This window comes from Tenrec ecaudatus, chromosome 3 (genome assembly GCF_050624435.1).
Source record: "Tenrec ecaudatus isolate mTenEca1 chromosome 3, mTenEca1.hap1, whole genome shotgun sequence".
Lineage (NCBI taxonomy): Eukaryota > Metazoa > Chordata > Mammalia > Afrosoricida > Tenrecidae > Tenrec > Tenrec ecaudatus.
In genome coordinates, this window is record NC_134532.1 from 152339071 (window position 1) to 152361546 (window position 22476).

Sequence of the window (22476 nt, forward strand, 5' to 3'; positions counted from 1 at the left end):
AAAATATCTTCAGGTACATTTGACTAACACACTGGGGTGTTCATATGCAGTAGTTACCATAAGGCTTTCCTTTCTACTTATGAGTTAACCACAGTCAAAAGAAACTTAGCAAGCATACTCAAATTTCTATTATTTGGTTTATCATTTGTATCTTACCCAGACCACAAATTAAGACAACCAATAATCTGTAAACCACATGCTTTTCAAAACTATTTGAGATATTGGTGTACACGCTATGTATTTAATTCACACCACTGCAAAACACAAATTGTATTGAAATATTTTATTGATTATTTTCCCTCTCATTTTAGAATTCTGCCTCCATCTCAAATTTTTGCCTTTGAGATTTAATTTAATTTTGTGGGGGTCATCTTTCTTATAAAAATAGCATGGAGGCCCTATCTGACCTCCTCTGACTACACAGGTAGAAGAAGAATCCAACTTCACTCAAGCTTAAGCTGATTGTCATAAGGCAGAAGTCTGATCTGCCTCTACCTCCATCTTCCTTTACCCCGTGCATGGAGCTGTCCTCCTGCGACACTCTCCTTCTCTGTTGGGCTCAGTCATCCCTTGCAATAGCCACAGACAACTGACAGACACAATTCACAATTAGGGTGAACTTTTCAGGGAAGTTAACAGGTTACCACAAGTCGGAATCAGTAAACAGTAAGGATACGGTCGTTGGGTGACAATCCTGCCTCTCTTCATGTAACAGCCACGGGTCTCTCTGGTCCCAAGCTTCTCAGCCATTTGTTCCCTTGGTTCCTGCCCTCTAGGTCCGGATGCCTGTCAGCATTCCACCTCCTGTCTCATGGTTTTAGGTGTCAAGTGGATAGCCAGCCCCTCTGCTCTGTCTTGATGCAGTTCCAGTGCTCAAGCCTCTGCCACTTTAGGGAGGGATGGATCTCTGTTGTACTCTGTTGGAGATGGTTCTAAAACCTGGATGAGCTCAAGATTCTCTCTGTTCCTGCATTTGAGATGGTTATCTCAAAAGAACCACAGAGGAATGACTTGATGGGAGGAGTCATTTTTTCTTTCAGACTACTATATCTACAAGGAAAGAAAGATTGGTGGCTTGATTCACATCTCTAATAAAGTAGCGACTCAGAATATCTCCCACCTTAATCCTGGCCATGGGGATAACAGAGAGCTCCCTTCAATATGAGATAATAATCACAAGCACAAAGGCTAGAATTACAGCACATCCCAAATGAGATCCTGGCGAGCTAGAAGGCCCGATCAGGTAACTGACTACATCTCAAGAGGGGAGGGGAGGGGCAGAAGGCAGCATTGGTAGCCTAATGAAATTGCTTCATAGAAACTTGAGGTCAGGAAAATTGAAGTTTTTCTCCTAAAATTTAATCCTAGACATTATGTACAAATGATTATTATCTCTTACATTGGTCATGGTTTAAAATTTTCCATGGTTATATAAAGTCACAACACACCAGATTTGAGGTTTATAGGTGTTAAAGGTGTTAACATATCAAATATTTTGAGACGGAAATTAGTAAATAAAATCTATAGCAAAACAATTCTTACTTTCAACTGATTTGTGGAGAAAGGTATCACAATGTCTAAGAGCATGGTGTTCTTTAGTTTCATCGGTTTATCTTTTCCTTACCTGATGAATCAACAGAGATTCTATGTTTAGTTTACCTGGTTGTTGATTTTGCATTCTTAATGAATCCAGAAGAAGGTAGTTACTTTACAGTTCTCAAATATAGGAAGTATTTCTGGATCCAAATAATTTGCTTTATGATTTCTCTTTAGTTTAAATTGAGTTTTGAGTACTTTTTAAATGGGAAATTTGTGTTTATTATTTCATTTTTTGGAGGAAGGTCCTTACGTTATTGACAGTTAAATTTCTACTGAATAGATGAACAAATAATGTAGAGCTAGATATGAACAATCTTTGGATGCATAGGTTTTGAACGTGAGACAAGAGGAGATGTCAAATGAGAGTTTTCATCACTTGAACACTATAATAAAAGCAGTGCTTAGGAAGTAAGTGAACAATTATTAGGTTTCTAGAGGATGCAAGATTTTAAAAATAAGTGAACTTAAGACACTTTAAAAATCAGTTTGTAAGTGAATTTTAAATAATCAGAGTGTGGTGGTGGGAATAATTGAAATGACAGTGGTATTAGGTGGGGAAACTATCTGGGTTAGGAAATTCAAATTATATTTAGTTCTAATACCGATTAATTAATATTCAATGTAAGTATAGCCAGATTAAATGCTTAAAAACAGCACATTTTATTCCAGAACCGTGTTAAGTAGTTGTAGTTTATCTACTATTTTGAATTAGCTTTGGTCATTCCCACTATTTTGGCTGAGATGTATTCCTTCTATTTCAAGGCCACATCGCCTCAGTGATGTTGAGGACTGCGTAGGAATGTGGGAAACACGATAGGGAATTCGCTATGCAAGTCTGAGAGATTGGACACCGGAAAGGGAGCTCACCGAAACACCTTTCTCTCGGTGAAAGCCAAGTGTACAGTTTGAACAACTCCCCTGATTGGGTATGCTTCCCTCAAAGGGGAGGATGGCCCTCCTCTAATTCCCCACTTCTCTCATGAATAAGGAAAGAATTGTCATAGTGTATTTCCTGTTATTTGTAACTCTATTTTTTTGATTGTGAGAATTTTCTCTCTCTCTTTTTTTTCTATTTCCAATTGTGGGGAATTTTCATTGCTAAATAGTAATTAAGGATAACCAGTTATAAGTACAGTGTAAAACAACATGACTATTTCCAATTCTTAGATTCTTGACAAGTTTGTATTATTTTAAATAAGAAACATGTAAAGTATGTTACATATTGCATATATTACAGTAAGAATCACTTAATTTTATTATTTTGTTACATGACTACCTTCTACGAAAGCAGTTCTAAGCGTAAGACATGACGATAGGCCTCATTCTATGGATTATGATTTATTGCCCGCTATGTGCCAGGCCTGCTCCTGGAAGCAGCAGTCAAGAGACAAACTACACCTTGCAGTAAGTAAAGCTGCTTCAAAAGACCAAACAAAATGTCGCAAAGCAAGGATGTTCCTTTGAGGATTAAAGTGTGCCTGAGCCAAACCACGGTATTTTCAATTGCCGCATATGCCTGTGTGAAAGTTGGCCATGGAACAAGGAAGACCAAAGAAGAATTGATGCATTTGAATTATGGTGCCGGTGAAGAATATTGACAGTAGCATGAACTAACAAAAGAATAAACAAATCTATCTTGGAAGAAGTGCAGCCAGAGTGCTCCGAAGAGGCAAGGATGGCAACGCTGCATGTCACAGGCTTTGGACGTATTATCAAGAGAGACCAGTCTCTGGAGAAGGACATCTTGCTTGGTAAAGTGGAAAGGCAGTGTGAAAGAGGAAGGCCGGCAATGAGAAGACTTGGCACAGTGGGTTCAGATATAAGGACAATTGTGAGGATGGCCCAGCACTCAGCAGTGTTTCCTTCTGTTGGGCATTGGGTCTCTATGGGTCACAACTGATGTGACAGTACTAACATCATACAACTCTTCTGGGGCCCCTGGGATTGCAGTGCTTGGCTGCTCATGCAGAGTTTAGTTTAGCAGTTTGAACCCACCAGCTGCTCTGTGGAAAAGAGAGGAGGCCATCTGCTTCTTAAGAGCTGATAGTCTTAGAAACTCAGTGTAACGGTTCTACTCTGTTCTGTGGAGTCAGACTATGAAGCAGGAATAGACTGTCCACTTATGAGGCATTAGCCGCTGACCACCTTATGGAGAGCATCGAAACATTGTCAGGTACCGAAAACCTCATGAGTAGAGTAACAGTGGTGAGGAGGACACCGGACTGGGCGATGTGTCCTTCTGCTTTAGACAGGGTTGCTGTAAGTGGAAGCCGACTCACCCGCACCTAACAACAACAGGAGTTGCAATCAACTCTGGCAATGAGTGTTTTTGTATAAAGTCCCCAGAGAAGGTTTCTCTTGTTTATTTTGTTCTGCTTTAGAAAATAACCTTTGAATCAGCATTAAATGAGTACTGACTATACCCAAGACAGTGGGATAACACAAAGTAGTTTAAGACATAGGTTTATCCCCTATCATGAGTGACATCTTGATAAGTAAATTGTTACATGCACCAAAATCAAATCCACACCTCTCAAGTGAATTCTGGTTCACAGCAATCCAATGGAGAGAGCAAAACCGATCATTTCTACCTGGCAGGACCTAGGAAAACATAACCTAGGAATTGATAAAGTATTGGGCTGTGCAAATTGAATAGAATTTTCTTGTTAGAGAAAAGAGAGAAAGCTTTCCAATAAAAGGGAACCACATAAATAAAGTCACAGATACATAAAAGTAAAAGTGTGTTATGTGAGAAAGGCAGTGAATAATTCCTAGAGGTTGAAGTAGACGATTTTTGGTAATAGTAACACCAGGCATTTATGGAGAAATTATTATGTGCTGGCTAGCAGTTTTAAATCGCCAGCAGCTCCGGGGAAGAAAGAGGAAGTTTTAGATCACTGTAGAGTTGTAACCTGGGAAACACACAAGGTCCGGTCTGCCTGTTCTGTAGAGTGGCGATGAGTTGGAATCGGCTGAATGGCAGTGATTTGGGTTTTGGCTTTATTACGTGCTAGAGGAATCCTGGTAGTGCAATGGTTAAGTGCTCAGCTGCTAACCAGAATTTGGCAGTCCTCACCCATCCAGTGGGAGAAGCGGTGTTTGGTGAATCATTCCTGTCAATATTGCAGCTTAGGAAACTCAGTAGGGCAGTTCTACTTTTCAGATGGGGCTGCTAAGAGCCAGAATCAACTTGATCACACCTGACAAGAAAAACTCTGTGCTCAGCACTGTGTTAAACATTGGGGGGGTGGGTCACTTTTCACTCACCTGTGACACAGTGGATGCTTCTTAGGTGGCACAAATGGTCTGCACTCTAGCGTTAGGTTAGTGGTTCAAAGCCACCAGTATCACACTAGAAAAAATAAAGGCCTGGTGATCTGTTAAAATTATAGCCATGAGTTGGAATTGACAACTAATAACAGCATCAACATAGTTAGACAGATGCCAAATGAGACAGGTGCCAGTTGTGTCCAAGTTCATATAAACGCCTGTGCCATGGCTTTGTAACTCTTCTCCAAATTTATATCCCTCTCTTTCTGGTGGAAGGGGTAGGAAGGCGGGGAGGTTAGGCCGTTTAACGTGCTCAAACGCTCACTGGCATCCTTTCCATTAGCAGCCAAATGCTTAGCGACTGTACTACTAAGAGTTCCTTGGGTTTTACAGAGAGACTGAAAAGTAACTCAAACCTGCAAACGCCCGATCAAACCTTAGAATGTGAATAACGATGCAGCTTCCTTGGAGAAGGACAAAGATACACCAGGCAAGGACGGGCATGACGGTGAACTGAGCATGCGGGAGGACGGGCAAGGGAGAAGTGTAAAGGCTGCCACTTCCTGTTAACCACATAGCTTATCTGCACATATTCCTGCTAACTTTAAGTGACCCAAGAATTCACCAATTCTTAATCATGTTATTAAATAAACTGTAAGGATAGGAAGAATGCTAGTTCACTTGCAGCTACTCTATAAATAATAAGTTTGGAACAATAAGCCAAGCAGTTGAAATTCAATCAGATTTAGGTATTTAATATGGACATGAAGTTTTGATTCTGTGTCACAAAGATATCTCTGATGTCCGTGTATGAATTCTCATGAGCCTCTAGACTATGCATTTATGCTGTGTGACATGTCAGTCTCTGAAAAAGAATGTGATTTGATTTTTTAAATGGATACAGTTTAAAGGTGATTCCAAGGTAGCTTTTCCTCTTGTTATTATCATCCAGATATGGCTTTAAAATGAGAGCCCAATAATTTCTAAACTTCCTCAGCAATTTCATTTTTTCTCCCTTGTGAAAACATATACCGCTTATACTCTACGTAGAAGTTGACCCACATATATGCCTAGCCACCTAATTTTACCACAAAAACGGAATTTAAAAAAAACTGCACAAAATGTACTGAAAAACTCGGATTATATTCGAGTATATATGGTACATTGTTCTCAGACACTACACACAACCAGAGAAGTTGTGATTGTGGGGCGCCTTCCAGGCAGCTACAACTCATAGTGCCTTCATGCACAGTGGAATGAAATGTTGCTCATTCAGCTCCAACTTCACACCCTTTCCTTGTTTGGACCCATCGTTTCAGACACCGTATTGTTCTAACTCATGCTGGGCCTCCCTCTTTCTCTCTGGTGCTCTGTTTGCCAAGCCTGATGCTTTCTCCAGAGACTGGTCCCTACTGCTGACATGTCAGTTAGGGAGACAAGGTCTCCCCGTCCCAGCTTAAGAAGCATCCTGGCTATGTTTCTTCCAAACAGACTTGTTCTTTGTCTGGCGGCACCTGGCATCATCAGTGTCCTTAGCCAACTCACTGTATCAAACCGTCGTTAGTCTTCCCCTTTCAGCTTCCAGCTGTCACTACAGATGAGGCCATGGAAAAGACTGTGCCTTGGGTCAGGTGTACCATAGTTCTCATGTGGTATCACTAAAGATTTTATAAAGGTCTTTTGCCACACATTGGTCCAATGCAGTCTATTTTGATTTCTTCACTGTTGCTTTCATGGGTATTGATTATTGATAAAAGAAGAATGACATTCTTGCAAACTTCCAATTTGTCACCATTTAACATGATGTTTATTCAACTTGTTGTTGTTGAGCTGTAGTGCACACTTCAGGCTCTAGTGTTTTTCCTTCACAAGTAAAAGTATGTCATCTGTATATCACATGGTGTTAATAAGCTCTTTTAAAATCCTGATAAGATGTTCTTTTTCATATAACACAGCTTCTCAAATTATGCCTACTCACTGAAGAGAGCTGTAGGTTCAAAGACCAGATTATTATGTGAAACTTTGCTTTATGTGAAAATTGAGAGTTCTTTACATGATTACACAACTTCAAGCTATATTACTACACAACTGTCAAATCTCTCATAACCAGCCAAGTTGACCCATCCCTGACCATCATAACCTGTGTTATGGTCACTCTGCCTCTTAGCATTCATTACCATTACCACCTGCTATTGTTTAAAAGAGTCTGTGACCCTTTAACTACTTCATAAAAAGGAAATGTCAACTAGCAAGAGAGTAAGTGAAAAGTAGATAGATTGCTTAGCATACAGATCATCTAAGTAAAGTTAAAGAATGCCATCCTGCCCCACACGTTTCCAGGTTTGAACTAAGTAGAATTCTCTTCGTCTATTCTGATGACTGCCTTCTTGATATATGTGTAAGTCCCACAGAAGCACAATTAAGTGTCCAGAGTTCCCATTTTTGCAAAGTTATCCACAATGTGTTATGGTCTACACAGGTGAATACCTTAGATAGCAATACACAGGCAAACATCTTTCTGGCTACTGAGCTTTCAAGCAAGGTTCGACTGGCAGGAGCCAGTTATATCCCTCATTTCATGTTCTCTTCTGAATATAGCTTGAACTTTTGTCTGTTTCCTATTGAAGTATAACTTCAGCCATTTTTGAGTCATCTTCCAAAAAATGTTGATAAAATATGGTACTAATGATGTTGTCATTATATGTCATCCAGTTGCTTGTGGTTCATAGTGACCCTTTGGACAACAGGATAAAAAACTGTTTGGTTCTGTGGCATTCTCACAATTGTTATTTTGAGCCCACTGTCCCAGCCACCAGCCTATTGACTTGTGCGTCAACTTCTTCACTGACTTGACCGAGCACGATGCCCTTCCCAGGGACACGTTTCTCCAGATAACCTATCCAAAGTCTAATCATCCTGGATTCTAAGGAGCATTCTGCCTGTGCTTCTCCCAAGACAGATTAATTTATTCTTCTGACAGCGCATGGTATTTCTATTTTCTTTGCCAAAACTATAATTCAATGCATCTATTCTTTGGTGTTCTATATTCTTGGTCCAACTTTCAAAGGCACTTGAAAAACCCATGGCTTGGGTCAGGCACACCTTATTCCTCAAAGTGACATCTTGCACAAATACGGAATTCTTCTAGTCAGTTGGCCAAGTAGCAGCTTTCCATAGTTCTGGGCATAGCCCAAGGGGTACTTTCAGAGCCGCTTCAGCTTGTTGAGACATTTCCATTAGCGTTCCGTCAGGTCTTTGCTTCCCCAGTGCCTTCGGTGCAGCTTGAACCCGTCCCTTCAATGCCACTGGACCTTGAGCATATGATTCATCTAGGAATGATTAACTGTCAACCAATTCGGTTTGGAAAGGTGATTCTTTGTGTTCCTTTCATCTTTTGATGCTTTCTGCATTGCTCAAGGTTTTACTATAGAATCTTTCGATATTGCAACTTAAGACTTCAATTCTTTTTCTTAACTTCTTTCGCCGGAGATACAGTGAGCATGTCCTTCCTTTAGGTCCTCCAACTGTCAGGTCTTTGTACATTTTAGTATAATTACTTGGTCTTCTTGGACTGTCTTTTGAAATTTTCTGCTTAGCTCTTTTACGTCACCATTTCCTCCATTGCCTTTGGCTACTCTCCATTGATGAGCAAGTTTCCGAGTCCCTCTCACATCCGCTGTGATCTTTTCTTGCTTGCTTGCCTTCTTGGCGACCTTTTCCTTTTTCATGTGTGAAGTTCTTCATGTCATCTCACAGCTCATCAGGACTTCTGTCATTAATGTGCATTGCATAAATATGTTCTTCAGATGTTCTTAAAACTCAGATGGGATACATTATAATGAGTTGGAAGATAGAGATTCTGTTAGACGTATGCTGTAATAAAAGACTCATGGTCTCTAAGTGCCAGGAATCAGCCTTGCTGCAAACTCTTTGTGATTTACATAACGTGCCCCTGCCTCAACAAACTGCCTTCATTTTCCCAATGCAGATTAAACATAACAGTTACAGAGGCAAATTGGAGCCGTTATCTCTCATAAAAATATGTGTGCCTTATCTAGAATATCTTAGACTATTCATTCAAGCAGAAAGTCTCTGTATCCCAAATTAAATTTGATATAACAGGATTTTTTCTCAAAACCATTTTATTGGGAGTTAATTCAGATACCAATCATCTATTTCCATAGTTCAGTCACATCAAGCAGTGTTGTACAAGTGCTACCAGCTTCAAAACATTCTCTTCCTTCCTGAATTCCTCGAGACATCAGCTCCCTCTTACCTTCCCCCTCCTCCCCCTCCCCGCCACACATGCACACACACACACACACACACACACACACACTCACTCAATGTGCTGTCCAGAAACTCTTGCTCTACTTTCTGTCCCTATAAGGTTCATCATATACTGAAAAAGAGAAAAATACATAGCGGTAATTTAAGAGGGTGACCCCAGTGACATAACACATCTGAGATAAACCCCAATATGAATCAGATCAGGCCTAATGCACATCAGAGAGGGGATCAACTGACACGGTTTTCACCGTTCAAGTCAGGTTGATCTTCTGATCTTCCACAGTCATCTCTCCAATGCACTCTGCCTCGGAACCACTTTCCTCCCAGCCCTCTAAATGGACAGAGGGAGACCACTGGAGGCTCATTGCCTGTGCAGCTCCCACAAAAGAATCTGGGGCTCCCACTGTCATTCATAGCAAACCAGAATCTCACAGTCTAGACTCTGATACTCTTCCCCAGTTTGGATGACATGATTCACAATCCTTCAGTGACTGATGATGGTGTGCTTCTTTCATGTGGACTTAGCTCACAGCTCACTTGGATGGCTGCATGTTTGGAGACGAGCCTTTAATGCCCCAGACACTGTTTTATCTGACAGCCAGAACCATCTAATTTCTTTGCCACCCATTTCTACAGCACCCATTTCTTCTTTGTTCCCTTCCTGTGGTTGATACCAAGTATCAAGCAGGGCAATGATGTAAGAACGAATTGGTCTTAAATTGGAGCTAGGATTTACTTGGAGCCAAAAATTCATTTCTGAATTTATGTTTTGTTTTTTAACCTGCCTTTGGCTCCCTTTCCAAACACTCTTAGATCAAATCTTGTCAGCATTGCCATAGAAAAGGGGCAGAATGGAAACAACAAATAATGTGTGGTCATACACCTTTGTCTTGAAGAGCAATGAATGTAACTACTGATTTAACCTAACATATAGCCCAGTCTACCTAGTTTCCACAGATAATAGTTCAAAAGTATGCCCAAACCGAAAACATCCTACCAGTTTATATCGAACTCTGACTTGTTTTACAGCTAAAATTCAAGCTAAACATGTGAGCCGCATACCTCCTTGAGTGATCAGCCCCATCCTGCAGTTACTTGTTTTTATATTTATTATTTCAGAGCGTATGCCTTTAAGTGGGAACAAGAAGGCTAGAAGCAAGTGGAACGCCAGGAAAGAGAAAGATAGACAAGAAAGTTGTGACTATTGAACCAGCAGTAACTTCATGTCGATTTTTGAATTTTATGTTTGCTACTCATTTGTAAGAACATATTGTGTAACTTCTCTCGTGCGCAATCTATAAATCCACGATAAGAGTGTCTCTTCTGTAGACTTTTGAACTTTCGTGATAATGCACTTGAAGCCTTTTTCTATGCCTAATGAATGTGCTCCTTCCTCCAAATATCGAGCGATCGCTATTATCCTGCCCATGGGTCTTTCCTCCCTAACTCCCTCATCTTGAGAACCTCTTTTTTGCCAGTGTCTTTTCTCGAGGATGTATTGTCTAATACACTTATTCTCATCTAAAGTGAATGCTTTATATTTATTTATGGTTCTTGTGTATAGTCTATTTTCCTTGTTGAAATATACAAGCATCCCTTAGGATAACAGGGCTTGAACTTGTTTACTATCCGATTCCCATCCTCAGAATTATTGGGCACATGGCCCCCCTAGACTAAATATGTGGTGACAGATGGATTAAACAGCAGTGTTCAGTAGTGTCAGACTGAAGATGAGGGAACTGGCGAGTCAGGAAACAGCTGGCTAAGTGGGACATACAGGATGGGGCTGATCACTCAAGGAGGCATGTGGCTCACATGTTTAGCTTGAATTTTAGCTGTAAAACAAGTTGGAAAAAAAAGTTGGAATGCATGCTTTCTCATTACAATGCAAACATTTAGAAAGTCTAGTCAGAATCATCTTAGTCATCATCTATGTGTTGTTTATCTTCAGTTAACCAGAAGCCCTAGGTCTATCCGTCAAGTGCTTCTGGGGGAATAACAATGATGATAACAACTAAACTTTCTAAATAAATTTTTGATAAATATATGGATTATATATATATTAATTATTTGCATCTATACAAATAATGATCACACACACGTTTATCTTTTATTTGTTTGTATTTGCAACAGCCAGGTACTGTTCTAAGTTCTCTCTCTCTCTCGCTCTCTCTCGCTCTCTCTTTCTTTCTCTCTCTCTATATATATATGGTAATTTATCCCTTGCAACATTCTTAGTAGGAGGTTACTGTTACCCATTTTACCGATGAGGAAGTTGATAAAGATTTTCAATTAAAAAATCTTTAATAAAATGACGAAGTTTATATTAAGGAGGGAAAAAAAACCCCTCACTGCCATCAAGTCGATTCTAACTCATAGGAACCCTATAGGACAGGGAAGAACTGCCCCTGTTGGTTTCCAAAACTCTTAACTGTTGAGAATGAAACCTCATCTGGTGGATTTGAACTACTGATCTTTAGGTTAGCGGCACAGCGGTAACCTACTATGCCACAGTCACAATCAAATCCAGCTCGTCTCACTGCAAAGCCCATGTTCTTAACTAGTAGGATACCCTGCCTCTAACACCTAATCCACCATCTGAAAGCAAAAGGAACGTTGGTTCGTGAAGGGCAGACAAAGCTGTTCATCAGCTGCTCAGACAAAGCAGTCAGATTGTCCTGCCAGGGAAATGTCCCGGGAGAAATTGTCCTGTCCGGGAACAACCTGGAAGGAATTTTCCTTTCAAGGGAAGGAATACTTGATTTGATTTTACCTTTGTTCCCCCCTTCACATCATTGGCAATATTTTCCAATTTAAGATCATCTGAAAATTGAATTAATGTTCTGTTTACCTCTTCTTTTAAATAATTTAATAAAGAATCTGAGCTCAACCCTGGACACCTCATTGAAATCTACCAATGGTCCAATGGATTGGCTCACAGGGTGAAAGGAAATTCAGTTTTACATAGACATACTTTAAGTTGCATGATGTAGTGTCAAATACGTGATTTCTTCAAATGATGTATGCTTACTGCTTGTCATATAATCCCAAACCCTTGTTATAAACAGCAGCCCTGTCTTTTCTTGTTCAGGTTTTTTCTGGTAGCCTATTATGGCTCCTCTTCCCCCACCCCCCCCATTAATGTTTTCCAGAGTCAATTGTATACATGTTAGGGAATCCTGAGTTTTCTTCCATTCAGAGTACAGCCCTCATTTCTTTCAAATTCATATGAAGATTATGAAAAGTAGATAGTTTAAAAAAATCTTTCTCGATGTTTCTGTAGCAGTTTCTTAAGCTTAGGGCTATGAATTACTCCAAAACAAGTTCTTTTGTGCGTGGTACTTGGCCATGCCCGGCACATCAGTGGACGTACAGTAAGGTGGGTAACAATACTCTCTCGGGAGTCACACTGCCTGGGGCTTCCTCCCTTTCTTTGTGTGCCTGGTGTGGGACCTTGGGCAGGTGACTCAACTTGTCTTAGTGTCAGTTTCTCGACTACTTCGTAACACATCGAAAGTTGTGGCGAGGAGCATTTGAGTGTTTAGAACAGTGCTCTGGAAGGCCCTATGTAATAGTATCTGTTGGTTGGTGATGGTCCTGTTACTTAGAGAAATGGTGCTTTCCTTGTCCCTGCACTTTGAAAAGATGCTTTGTTAACAAACATCATTTTAGTTCACTTTGAGCAAATCGAACGGGTAATTCAGAATGATAGGGTGCAGTTCTTTCTGTATGTAATTTACTGACTAATAAAATACCTGAACATTTTGTTGCCAGATCATAGGAGTTTCTTATGAAATTTCAATCAGGTAGAAGAATCAGAAGTTTCGACCAGAAGAAGAATCTAGATAAAGGTGCCTTCCTATTCTCCTTTGTTTTTTAAAGAGACAGATGAGAAAAGCATTCAAAGGAAGATCTACTTTATGCTATATTATTTTTAACATCTTATTTATCTTAAGGAAGTTAATTTTAATATGTGTAAATATAGGGAAAGCCAGGGACAGTTATTCCATTGAAGTCTATCAAGCTCCCTGTCATTTTTCCATCTCTGAAATGTGCACAGCGCCATCTGCTGGAAAGTTTTCCCATAACGTTTAGACAACGGCTTCACCGAAACAGTTACACTCACAAAGGACTGACTTTCCTAGTGTTTGATTTGATAAATTAAACTAATTATTTAAATAACTGATAGTTCACAAATTTTAATTTAAAAGCCTTTACCCCCCTCTCAGTGGGTTTCTTTTGAGGTAGATTATGACAATAAATCTTTGCAACTTTTCTGCATTGATAGCAGTGCTCGTACAGAAGCGCTTTGCATTGGGGTGAATATACCTGTGTGGTATCTCGTTTGATTTCAACATCTCTCTGAGAGAGTACAGTAACAATTTGCCAATGAGAAAACTGGCTCCAAGAAGTTAAGAGCCCGGCCCAAGATCACTCGACTGAGCTGAGGCCAGAATCCAGGTTATTGAATAGCAAATCCTGGGCTTATGTTTCCAACTCATATACCTTTTGTTTATCAATGTTAATCCACCTCACACTGACAGGGCCTGACAAGATGAAAAGTAAATAATTATTCAGGACGTTTTAAAAGTGAACCTGCAAAGGAGATAACATTTTTAATACTAAAACACAAATGCCCACCCACTGCCATCGAATCAATTCAGACTCATACCTGCCCCCGAAGACAGAGTAGAGCGCCTTCTTTGGGCTCTGGAGACTGTAAGTCTTTATGGGAGCAGGCAGCCTTGTTTTTCTTGTTGTGGATCGCGTGGTGGGTTTGAATAACTGACTTTGCATTAGCAGCCCAAACTTTAACCCACTGAGCCACCTGGTCCCCTAAATGTAGTTGATCGGGACGAGTGCATTGGTCCTGACTCACAGCAACCCTGGAACTCCAAATTCACTGCTGTTGAGTCCGTTCCAGCGCATGGTGACCATACAGGACAGGAAAGCACTGCCCCGTGGGTTTGCAGACCCGAACTGCCTCCAGGGTAGCTAGCCTGGTGTGTCTCCCCCAAAGCAGCTGGTGGCTTTGAATTGCTCACCTTGCAAATCGAAGCCCCATGCGTACCCACTATAGCAACCTTAAATACAATAGAATTAAAATCGGTCCTACCTGTGCCGTCTTCGCAGCAGGTGTTACACTGGATCCTGGCGTTGAAATTACTGTGTCGGTTCATCCTGTTCGCTTTTCCTCTTTCTCACTTGCCTTCTACTTTCTCAAGCACGATGCCCTTTTCCAGGAACTGATCCCTTCTAATAACATGACTAAAGTATGTCAGGAGCATTCTTGGTATCTTTAATTCCAAGGCACATCCCCGCTGTGATCCTCCAAGGCAGGTCTGTGTGTTCTCCTGGCCATCAGTAGCACTTCCAGTATTCTTCATGAACACTCCAGTTCAAGACAGCCGTTCTTCTCCGGTCTTCCTGAGTCATTTTTCAGCTTTCAAGTGCTTATGAGATGATGGAAAATACCATGGTTTGAGAGGCACACCGTAGTCTTCACAGTGATATCTTGTTTTTTAACCTGTAAAGAGTTCTTCTGCAGCTCAGTAAATGCATCCTTTCACGTTTTGACTGCTGCTTCCACGAGCAATTCTTAAAAATAGTTTCAGTGGCATATAATTCACATTTCATACAATTTAATCATGCAGTCATATTAAGAAGAGTTGTGCAATTGTTGCAAGAAACTTTATTGGTATATCTATGGCTTATATATGTATGTGTTTCACTTTTAAAATATTATCATTTTATCATCTGCTTCTCCTCGTCTTACGAGGTTTTAACAGTAAGTCCACGGGGCTATATGTCAGTCCCTTGAATCTGCTACAGATTAGTTTGAGATAAAGGTCAGTTTGCTTAGTGGAGTTTCCACATTATATCTTGCTGGTGTGGTCTGTGAAGGCTGTTTGGTGCCTCGAAGTGAAAGAGTCAGAAGCCTAGTAGTCCAAAGCATATGGCCCGGATCACCAAGGGTAGATAGAAACGACGTTAAACGTATTGGCAACACAGAACCTGGCGTTTTCTTCCCTGGGCTTCTATTTAAGCATTTTTACCTGTTTTTCCCTCTGTTGGGAGGTTGCTTCACCTTGTTTACTCACCAACAGAAGTACACCCATCTTCTCCATGGCATACATGCTTCCCTCCACTTGTCTTGACTTGAATTTCCAGTAAGGTTTGAGTATCATTCTTGTAGGAGCATCTGCTGATTTGCGGGACTTTAGCACTATGTTGTACGGCAGCAACTGAACGATCTCCAGTGTGGGGATTCAGCTAGTTCACTCCTGTGAATCAGAACTGATACCTGCTTTTTTTAAGATCCGCAAATCGGTTGCTAAAATGGCAGTTGTGATCGGCATGTTCTCTAAGGTGGGCGGCTGAGCAGCCCCCTAATGTGGGAATGACAAGTTACCATTCCTCCCTCTTTTTACCGTTCATCTGTGCGACAGCGTGCTCACTGTCCATAGGGATAAAAGATCAGAACTATGTTTGTAATGCTTATTCATTTCCTACAATTCACTAAACTTTTGATGAAATGTTGCATTTTTATTCATGTGTGTTTGTTATTTCAGTAAACAAACACGTATCATAAAGAGGAAAAGTGCCAAAGAAGAGGATTGGCATTCGGTCATTCATTTCAGCTTTGTATTACACCCCAAATGACCACAAAATACCATGTGAATTATGTAATTCCTAAAAATATTCAAAGAGCTAAAAATATTGTCAGAGCAATTGCTGTGAGTTCAACAGAAGTGAAAATGGCGTTTCAAATATGAACCTCATACGTTCAGGAAGGAAAAGTCACCGTTGCTAATGTCTCAAACACCGTGACGATGGCCTAACTGGCCTACTTCTAAAGGAAGGGGATCCTCTTCCCACAGTGAAAAGACGGCTAAGGATACATCATACAGCCAGTGATACTCAAATAAAAGTGAGGAATGTTGCAAGTGAGGACACCAATCAAGAACAATATCGAAATAGCTTAAAAAGCAGTTTCATTGTTTTTGTCAGGTATTATTTAATATTTTTATGAATATTTAAAATTTTGTATAACAGTTTAGTTTGTGTACCTCTTTTGTTCTTATATAATATTAACTATATGAAACAATAGACCAGCATTTGGGTTATCATTTTTTATGATTTAGAGCAGGGCGCAAACCTGCTGTTAGGTTATTTGAATCCCAGCCCTGGTCTTCTCCTTCTTCCCTCCTTGTGAGAATCTGACCGCAGCTGAGGTGAGGTGGCCTCTGTCAAAGTGGTTTTTAGGGTGCACATATGAAAGGGGTGATCTACGGTTTATGGGCTCTAGGAAGTCACTCTACCTCGTTGCCTGGGAGACTCGATTTGAAGATCACATGACCCGAGAGGCGAAGCCTTGCCTCTGTCTTGGAATTTATGCGTATGGTAGTGGACTCATGAACTAGTCTTCCTTTTGTGATTGAGGGTTTTCCTATTCTCTACATTGCATTATAATCTAAACCGAAAGCTGTAGCCTTTGATCTTCAACACTGAATCAGGGCTTCAAGTCCTCTGCTCTTTTAGCAAGCAGGGTTGTATCACTGGTACACCACAAGTTGCTAATGAGCCTTCCCTGCTATGCACAAGGTTTTCAGTCACTCCTTCCTCTGAACCGGGCAGCTGAGTTCTGCTTTGTGATCTGTTCTTAGTCTGGAAGCTCCACTGAAGCCTGCTCACTTTGGGTGACCCTGTTGGAAACTGAAATACTGGTGAAATAACATCTACTATTACCGCAACATACAAGCCACCATAGTATGACAAAGTGACAGGTATGTTTGTGAACTCAAGGGACAGTGAAAAAGTGGCAGGCCCTCAACGAGATGGATTGACAAAGTGGCTGCAACAACGGGCTCAAGCGTAGGAGCAATTGTGAGGATGGCAGAGGACCAAACAGGTTTCCTTTCTGTTGTACATAGGTTGCTACGGGACTTGAGGGCACCTAACAACAATGAGGACCACCCTGCCTGTAATCCTAACATCATGTTATTCACATAGTCTTGCATTATTTTCTTGGTTTACGGCAAATATAAGTATGATGAAAGGAAACAGCCCTGGCCCACACCTTTCCTGATCATAAAATGTGAAGTGTCTCCTTATTCTGTTTAAACAATGGCCTCTTGGTCTGTGTGCAGGTTCCACAGAGAACAATGCAGTGGAATTCTCATTTTTTGCGATATCCATAGTTTGTTATGACCCACACAGCTGAATGTCTTTGAATAGGCAATAAAAAACAAGTAGACTTTTTTTCCTGGTATTCATTGCTTTCTACCAAGATCCAGCTAATGTCACTAATTATAACCTCATTCCATGTCCTTTTCTGAATCTGGACGAAACTTCTGCCAGTTTTCAGTTAATGAATTGCTCCAACCTTCTTTGAGTTTTCTTCTGTAAAAATGTACTACCATGTGATGCACATGATATTACTCAGTAATTTCCACATCCTATTGGGTCGCCTTTCTTGGTCTGGGCACAACTATACGTCTCTTCCAGTCAGTTAGCCAGGTAGCTGCCTCTGACATGTCTTGATACCAACTAATAAGTGCTTCCAGACGGCATCAGCTTGTTGAAATGTGTCAGTTCGTAATTCACCCAGGCCTGGAGCCTGCCTTTCCACTAAGACCAGCAGCACAGATGAGACTGCTTCCTTCCACACTATTGGTTCTTGGTCGTATCCTCTCTCCTAACGTGATGGATTACATGTAAACCAAATCGTATTGTGTCAACCCATCCTTTGCACCCTACTCAGTTAAACAAACTGTGAAATTAGTAAATGTCAAATGGATGATTTGCTCTGTAAATACCCAATTCCAAGTAAGTTGGGTTTCTTTTTAAAGATGGAAGTAAGACACAGAGGTGCTGTTCCGAAAATAATGGTTATTTATTTTAACATGCAGGCATGCAGAGACTAAGAATCGTCGTCTTTAGGGTGCCACCCGTCTCTCTCCAGCCAGTGAGCCTGGGTACTTTCATGGCTTTGAGTTTTGTTCTACATTTTACTTCCCCTCTTTCCGGAACCTGCTAACGCGATCCATTTCCGAGCACGTGATAGTTCTAGTGGTCTCAAGGTTGTGGAGCCTGGTGTTTGCGTGGCCCGTGCATCCACTGGAATAATGCTTTCCTTGTGTCCTTCAACTTTTATCATTCTTCCTTCTGGCAGTGGAGAGCAAATAGTTGCATTTTATTATGTTTTAAGCAGTTTTATTGACATTTAATCCACATAATTACCCAATTCAATAGTTCAATCACATCCAGAAGAGTTGTGCAATCATTACCACAGTCAATTTTAGAACACCCCCCCCACCCATGGGTAAATCACTTTTTAAATGAGTTGAGAAATCACCATCAGTTCTACAGAGTGCTTTCTTCCCCTTCCCACATACATTGTTTGCTCACCAACCCCGCTCACCCTCCCTCTCTGCTACCCCCTCCACTATCTCCCCTATCAACCCTTGCATCGATTCTTATCTCCAGGCCACTACTCCTTGTGTGTTTTGCAAACTGGAAAAGCCAACAGAAACAGTAAAAAAAAATGGAGAAAATAAAGTGGTAAGGATAAAATAATACATAGATTTAAAAAAATACAAGTAGTTGGTAAGAAAGAAAAGACCACTTTAGAAAATTGCACTTTAGAAGGTCATTCATGAGCTTTGAAGACCCCAGCCACTACTTACTGGGGCTGTACAATGTTGTCTTTGTGAACTATGTCATACCAATTGCCCTAGTGTCATCTGAGATTATGGTACCAATTCTGCAGGCCCAGTGACTCACTCCCTTTACGTGTTTGAATATGTCTGAAAAGTTCTCATAAATGTGCCCCCTAATTTTTTTGTATATGCAAAGGAACTTTTAATTAATTAATTTTTAGGCGTTTGTCTTTTTTTAAAAATCATTTTACTGGGGGCTCATACAACTGTTATCACAATCCATACATACATCAATTGTATAAAGCACATGTGTACATTTATTGCTCTCATTATTCTCAAAACATTTGCTCTCCACCTAAGCCCCTGGCATCAGGTCCTTATTTTTACACCTCCCTACCCGCTACCCCCTCCCTCATGAACCCTTGATAATTTATAAATTATTATTTTGTCATGTCTTACACTGTCAATGTCTCCCTTCACCCACTTTTCTGTTGTCCATCTCCCAGGGAGGAGGTTATATGTAGATCCCTTTAATTGGTTCCCTCTTTCCACTCCACCTTCCTTCCACTCTCCTGGTATCACCACTCACACCACTGGTCCTGAAGGGATCATCTGTCCAGGATTCTCTGTGTTCCTATCCGTACCAGTGCACACCCTCTGGTCTAGCCAGATTTGTAAGGTAGAATTGGGATCATGATAGTTGGGGGAGAAAGCATTAAAGAATTAGAGGTAAGTTGTGTTTCATCATTGCTACACTGCGCCCTGACTGGCTCGTCTCCTCCCCACAAGCCTTCTGTAAGGGGACATCCAGTTGCCTACAGATGGGCTTTGGGCCCCCACTCCACATTCCTCCTCATTCACAATGATATGACTTTTTGTTCTTTGATGCCTGACACCTAATCCCTTCTACACCTCGTGATCATGCAGGCTGGTGTGCTTCTTCCATGTGGACTTTGCTGCTTCTGTTTGTTTACCTTCAAGCCTTTAAGACCCCAAACGAAATGTGGCCCTTTTTTGCCTCATCATATTCATGGGTGTCTTTGCCGCAGAGGTCTACACACATACAAACATCTCCTGTCAAATCTGTATATGTTCGTGGGTATACTCCCACTCTCCCTTTTGATGATTTCTATATCATTCAAAATTCTGAATCAAGAAACATTTAATAATGCAGCCAGAGGCTTGAAATTTCCCTTCAGTTCCTTCAGATATGCTGAGCATGTTCATTCCTTGTGGGTCTCTAACTCCCAGCCTTTATACTTTGTCACTGTAATGCTCTGTGTTGTCCTCTAAGTCACCCTTTGCAATCTGCTGCTCATCTCTTTTATTTCATCATTTCTCCTTTCATTTCTCAGTGTCGTCCCGCAACTCCACAGCTCACTTGCTCTTCAGCCTGTCCTGTGCATTGTGTCAAGTCTGTTCTTGAGCTGATGTCGACATTCAGGTGAACTATATTCAAGGTCATATTTTGGTTCTACTGTATTTGTTTGAATTTTCTTCAGCTTCATCCTGAAATTCCATTCGAGCCTTGTTTTCACTGGGGCATACTGAGCTTCTCCATCATCTCTTCCCACAGATGTAGGATTTGATTTCTGTGTATTCCAACTGTCAAAGTCTCTGAGTATACTCACTGTTGGTTATTTGCACAAGGTATTTGTAATGAAGACATCTGACAAATCCTGTCATGCATACAATAGACACCCAATATCTGTTAATTTGCTAAATTAAAAGTTTATTTTCTGCTGAGTAAAAATTGTATTATGTATAGAAATAATATATATATGTTATGATTATACATAAAACCCCAAGTCATTTCACAAGAGTGATTTGAGTCAGAGCATTCTATACTAATTTTGTTTCCACTGTGTAATTCTGGTCATTATTGAAGAGATGCTTTCTTTGGATGAAAAGTAATTGTGACCTTAAAAAATTTATCCTTTATAATACTCTATTTTGTAACACTGCCATTTGTAACATGATTTTATTCATTTGCCTTCAATAGAACTTTGCTGATTGTAAATTTAATGAATTTACTATTTTAAAATTATATATATTATCATTTTATTGGGAGCTCTTACAGATAGCATAAGTTTCCATAGTTCAATCACATCAGGCAGTATTGTACAATTGCTACCACAGTCAGTTTCTAAACATTTTCTTCTTTCTTTCTTTCTTTCTTTCTTTCTTTCTTTCTTTCTTTCTTTCTTTCTTTCTTTCTTCTTGAACTCATGATATCAGCTCCGTTTTATCCACTACCTCACCCCTCTTCCTCCACCACAGGAACCCTTATTTATTTGTTTGGTTGTTTATTTTTGCTGCACCTTTTACCATCCAGTATATCCATTCACATACAATTCTGTTGTTTGTTCCCCTTGAGTGGGGGGTTATCCAATCATCAATGCTATCAGCTTCCTCTTCTTTTCCACCCTCCTCTCTTCCCATTCCCTCAGGGAACCATTACTCCTGTTACTGTTTCTGTAGGGTTGTCTATCTGTGCGTTCACATATCACATGATAACAATTACATATAAATTGGAAATTAACTCAGATATCTAAGATTACTAGTTATTATTTCTACTTGTATGATTTAAACATTTTCTAATGTGGGTGTTTAAACGTGTATTTGTTACTTTTTTATCTGCAATTGTGTTAGTACCTTCTTCCCGTCATTATCACTTCTCCATAATTAGCCAACTTTTTTTACCCATTTCCTTTCTCAAGTTTAAAATTGTATTGCTCCTTTATTTAGATTATTTACTAGCATCAAATTTAATCTTTTATCTCTTTCATTGGGTATATCCATATTTCAGTTACATTAAGCTGAATGCACACTATGAATTTGTATATAAAAGTGTTTCTAACTCAAAACAACTGTCTTACAAGAAATCTCTTGGGCTGCAACCTGCTTAAGATCATGAATGTGTTAATACTAGGACGACTTTAGAATTTTTACTTTTATTGCCTTTGAAATATTAGGAATTTCTTATTAAATAATTAACTCAGAAAAAGAGAGAAGTCCCTCTTGTATGAGGCCATGAGTTGTGACCTAAGATAAGAGATTCAGCCCATGAACAAAATGGTTTGCAGGCTACTAAATATAGATCAACCCATGCCCCACCCCCACCCCACATTTAATACTCATGTGACTCATTTTTTAGGTGCCTTTGCTAGACTCCGTGCGCCTTATTCTTTGTGTACGTGGTGTAAGTGTGAGTCTGCCAATAGCAGCACAGAACAGATGGCCTAAGGTATAGCACATCCTACTTTAGAGGAGCTCAGTCCCATTCTGGGCAAACATGAGCTACCTTCCTTCTACCTGTGAAATGGAAGGCAATATTACAAACCCTCTCTATCCTCCTGTCCCCCCACCCATTCATGCCCTCCTTGTCCCGAGAAGATATTAAATTTGGTGTTACCATTCTATATGTGTGTACATATGATTAGGTATAAATGTATGTGCTATTTCACCTAGAAAGGATTAAAACTTTTATTAAGCCACAAATGATCATCTTTAGCATATGATAATTTAGCCATTTTGTTTTTATCTTTTCATAGTTATCTTACCCCCATTGAGTTGCCCTTCCTTTTTTCGGTACCATATACAATGTAAATCCAGAAAGTATATCTTCAGTCTAGATTTAAGGCCTTCGTTGTTT

General features: G+C 40.2%; 1 protein-coding gene across 1 annotated transcript in view; it reads left to right on the forward strand.

Moving 5' to 3' along the window:
• ADAMTS3 (ADAM metallopeptidase with thrombospondin type 1 motif 3) overlaps positions 1-22476 on the forward strand; it is a 298163-nt gene that overhangs the window by 227431 nt on the left and 48256 nt on the right. The gene's annotated exons all lie outside the window — the stretch shown is intronic.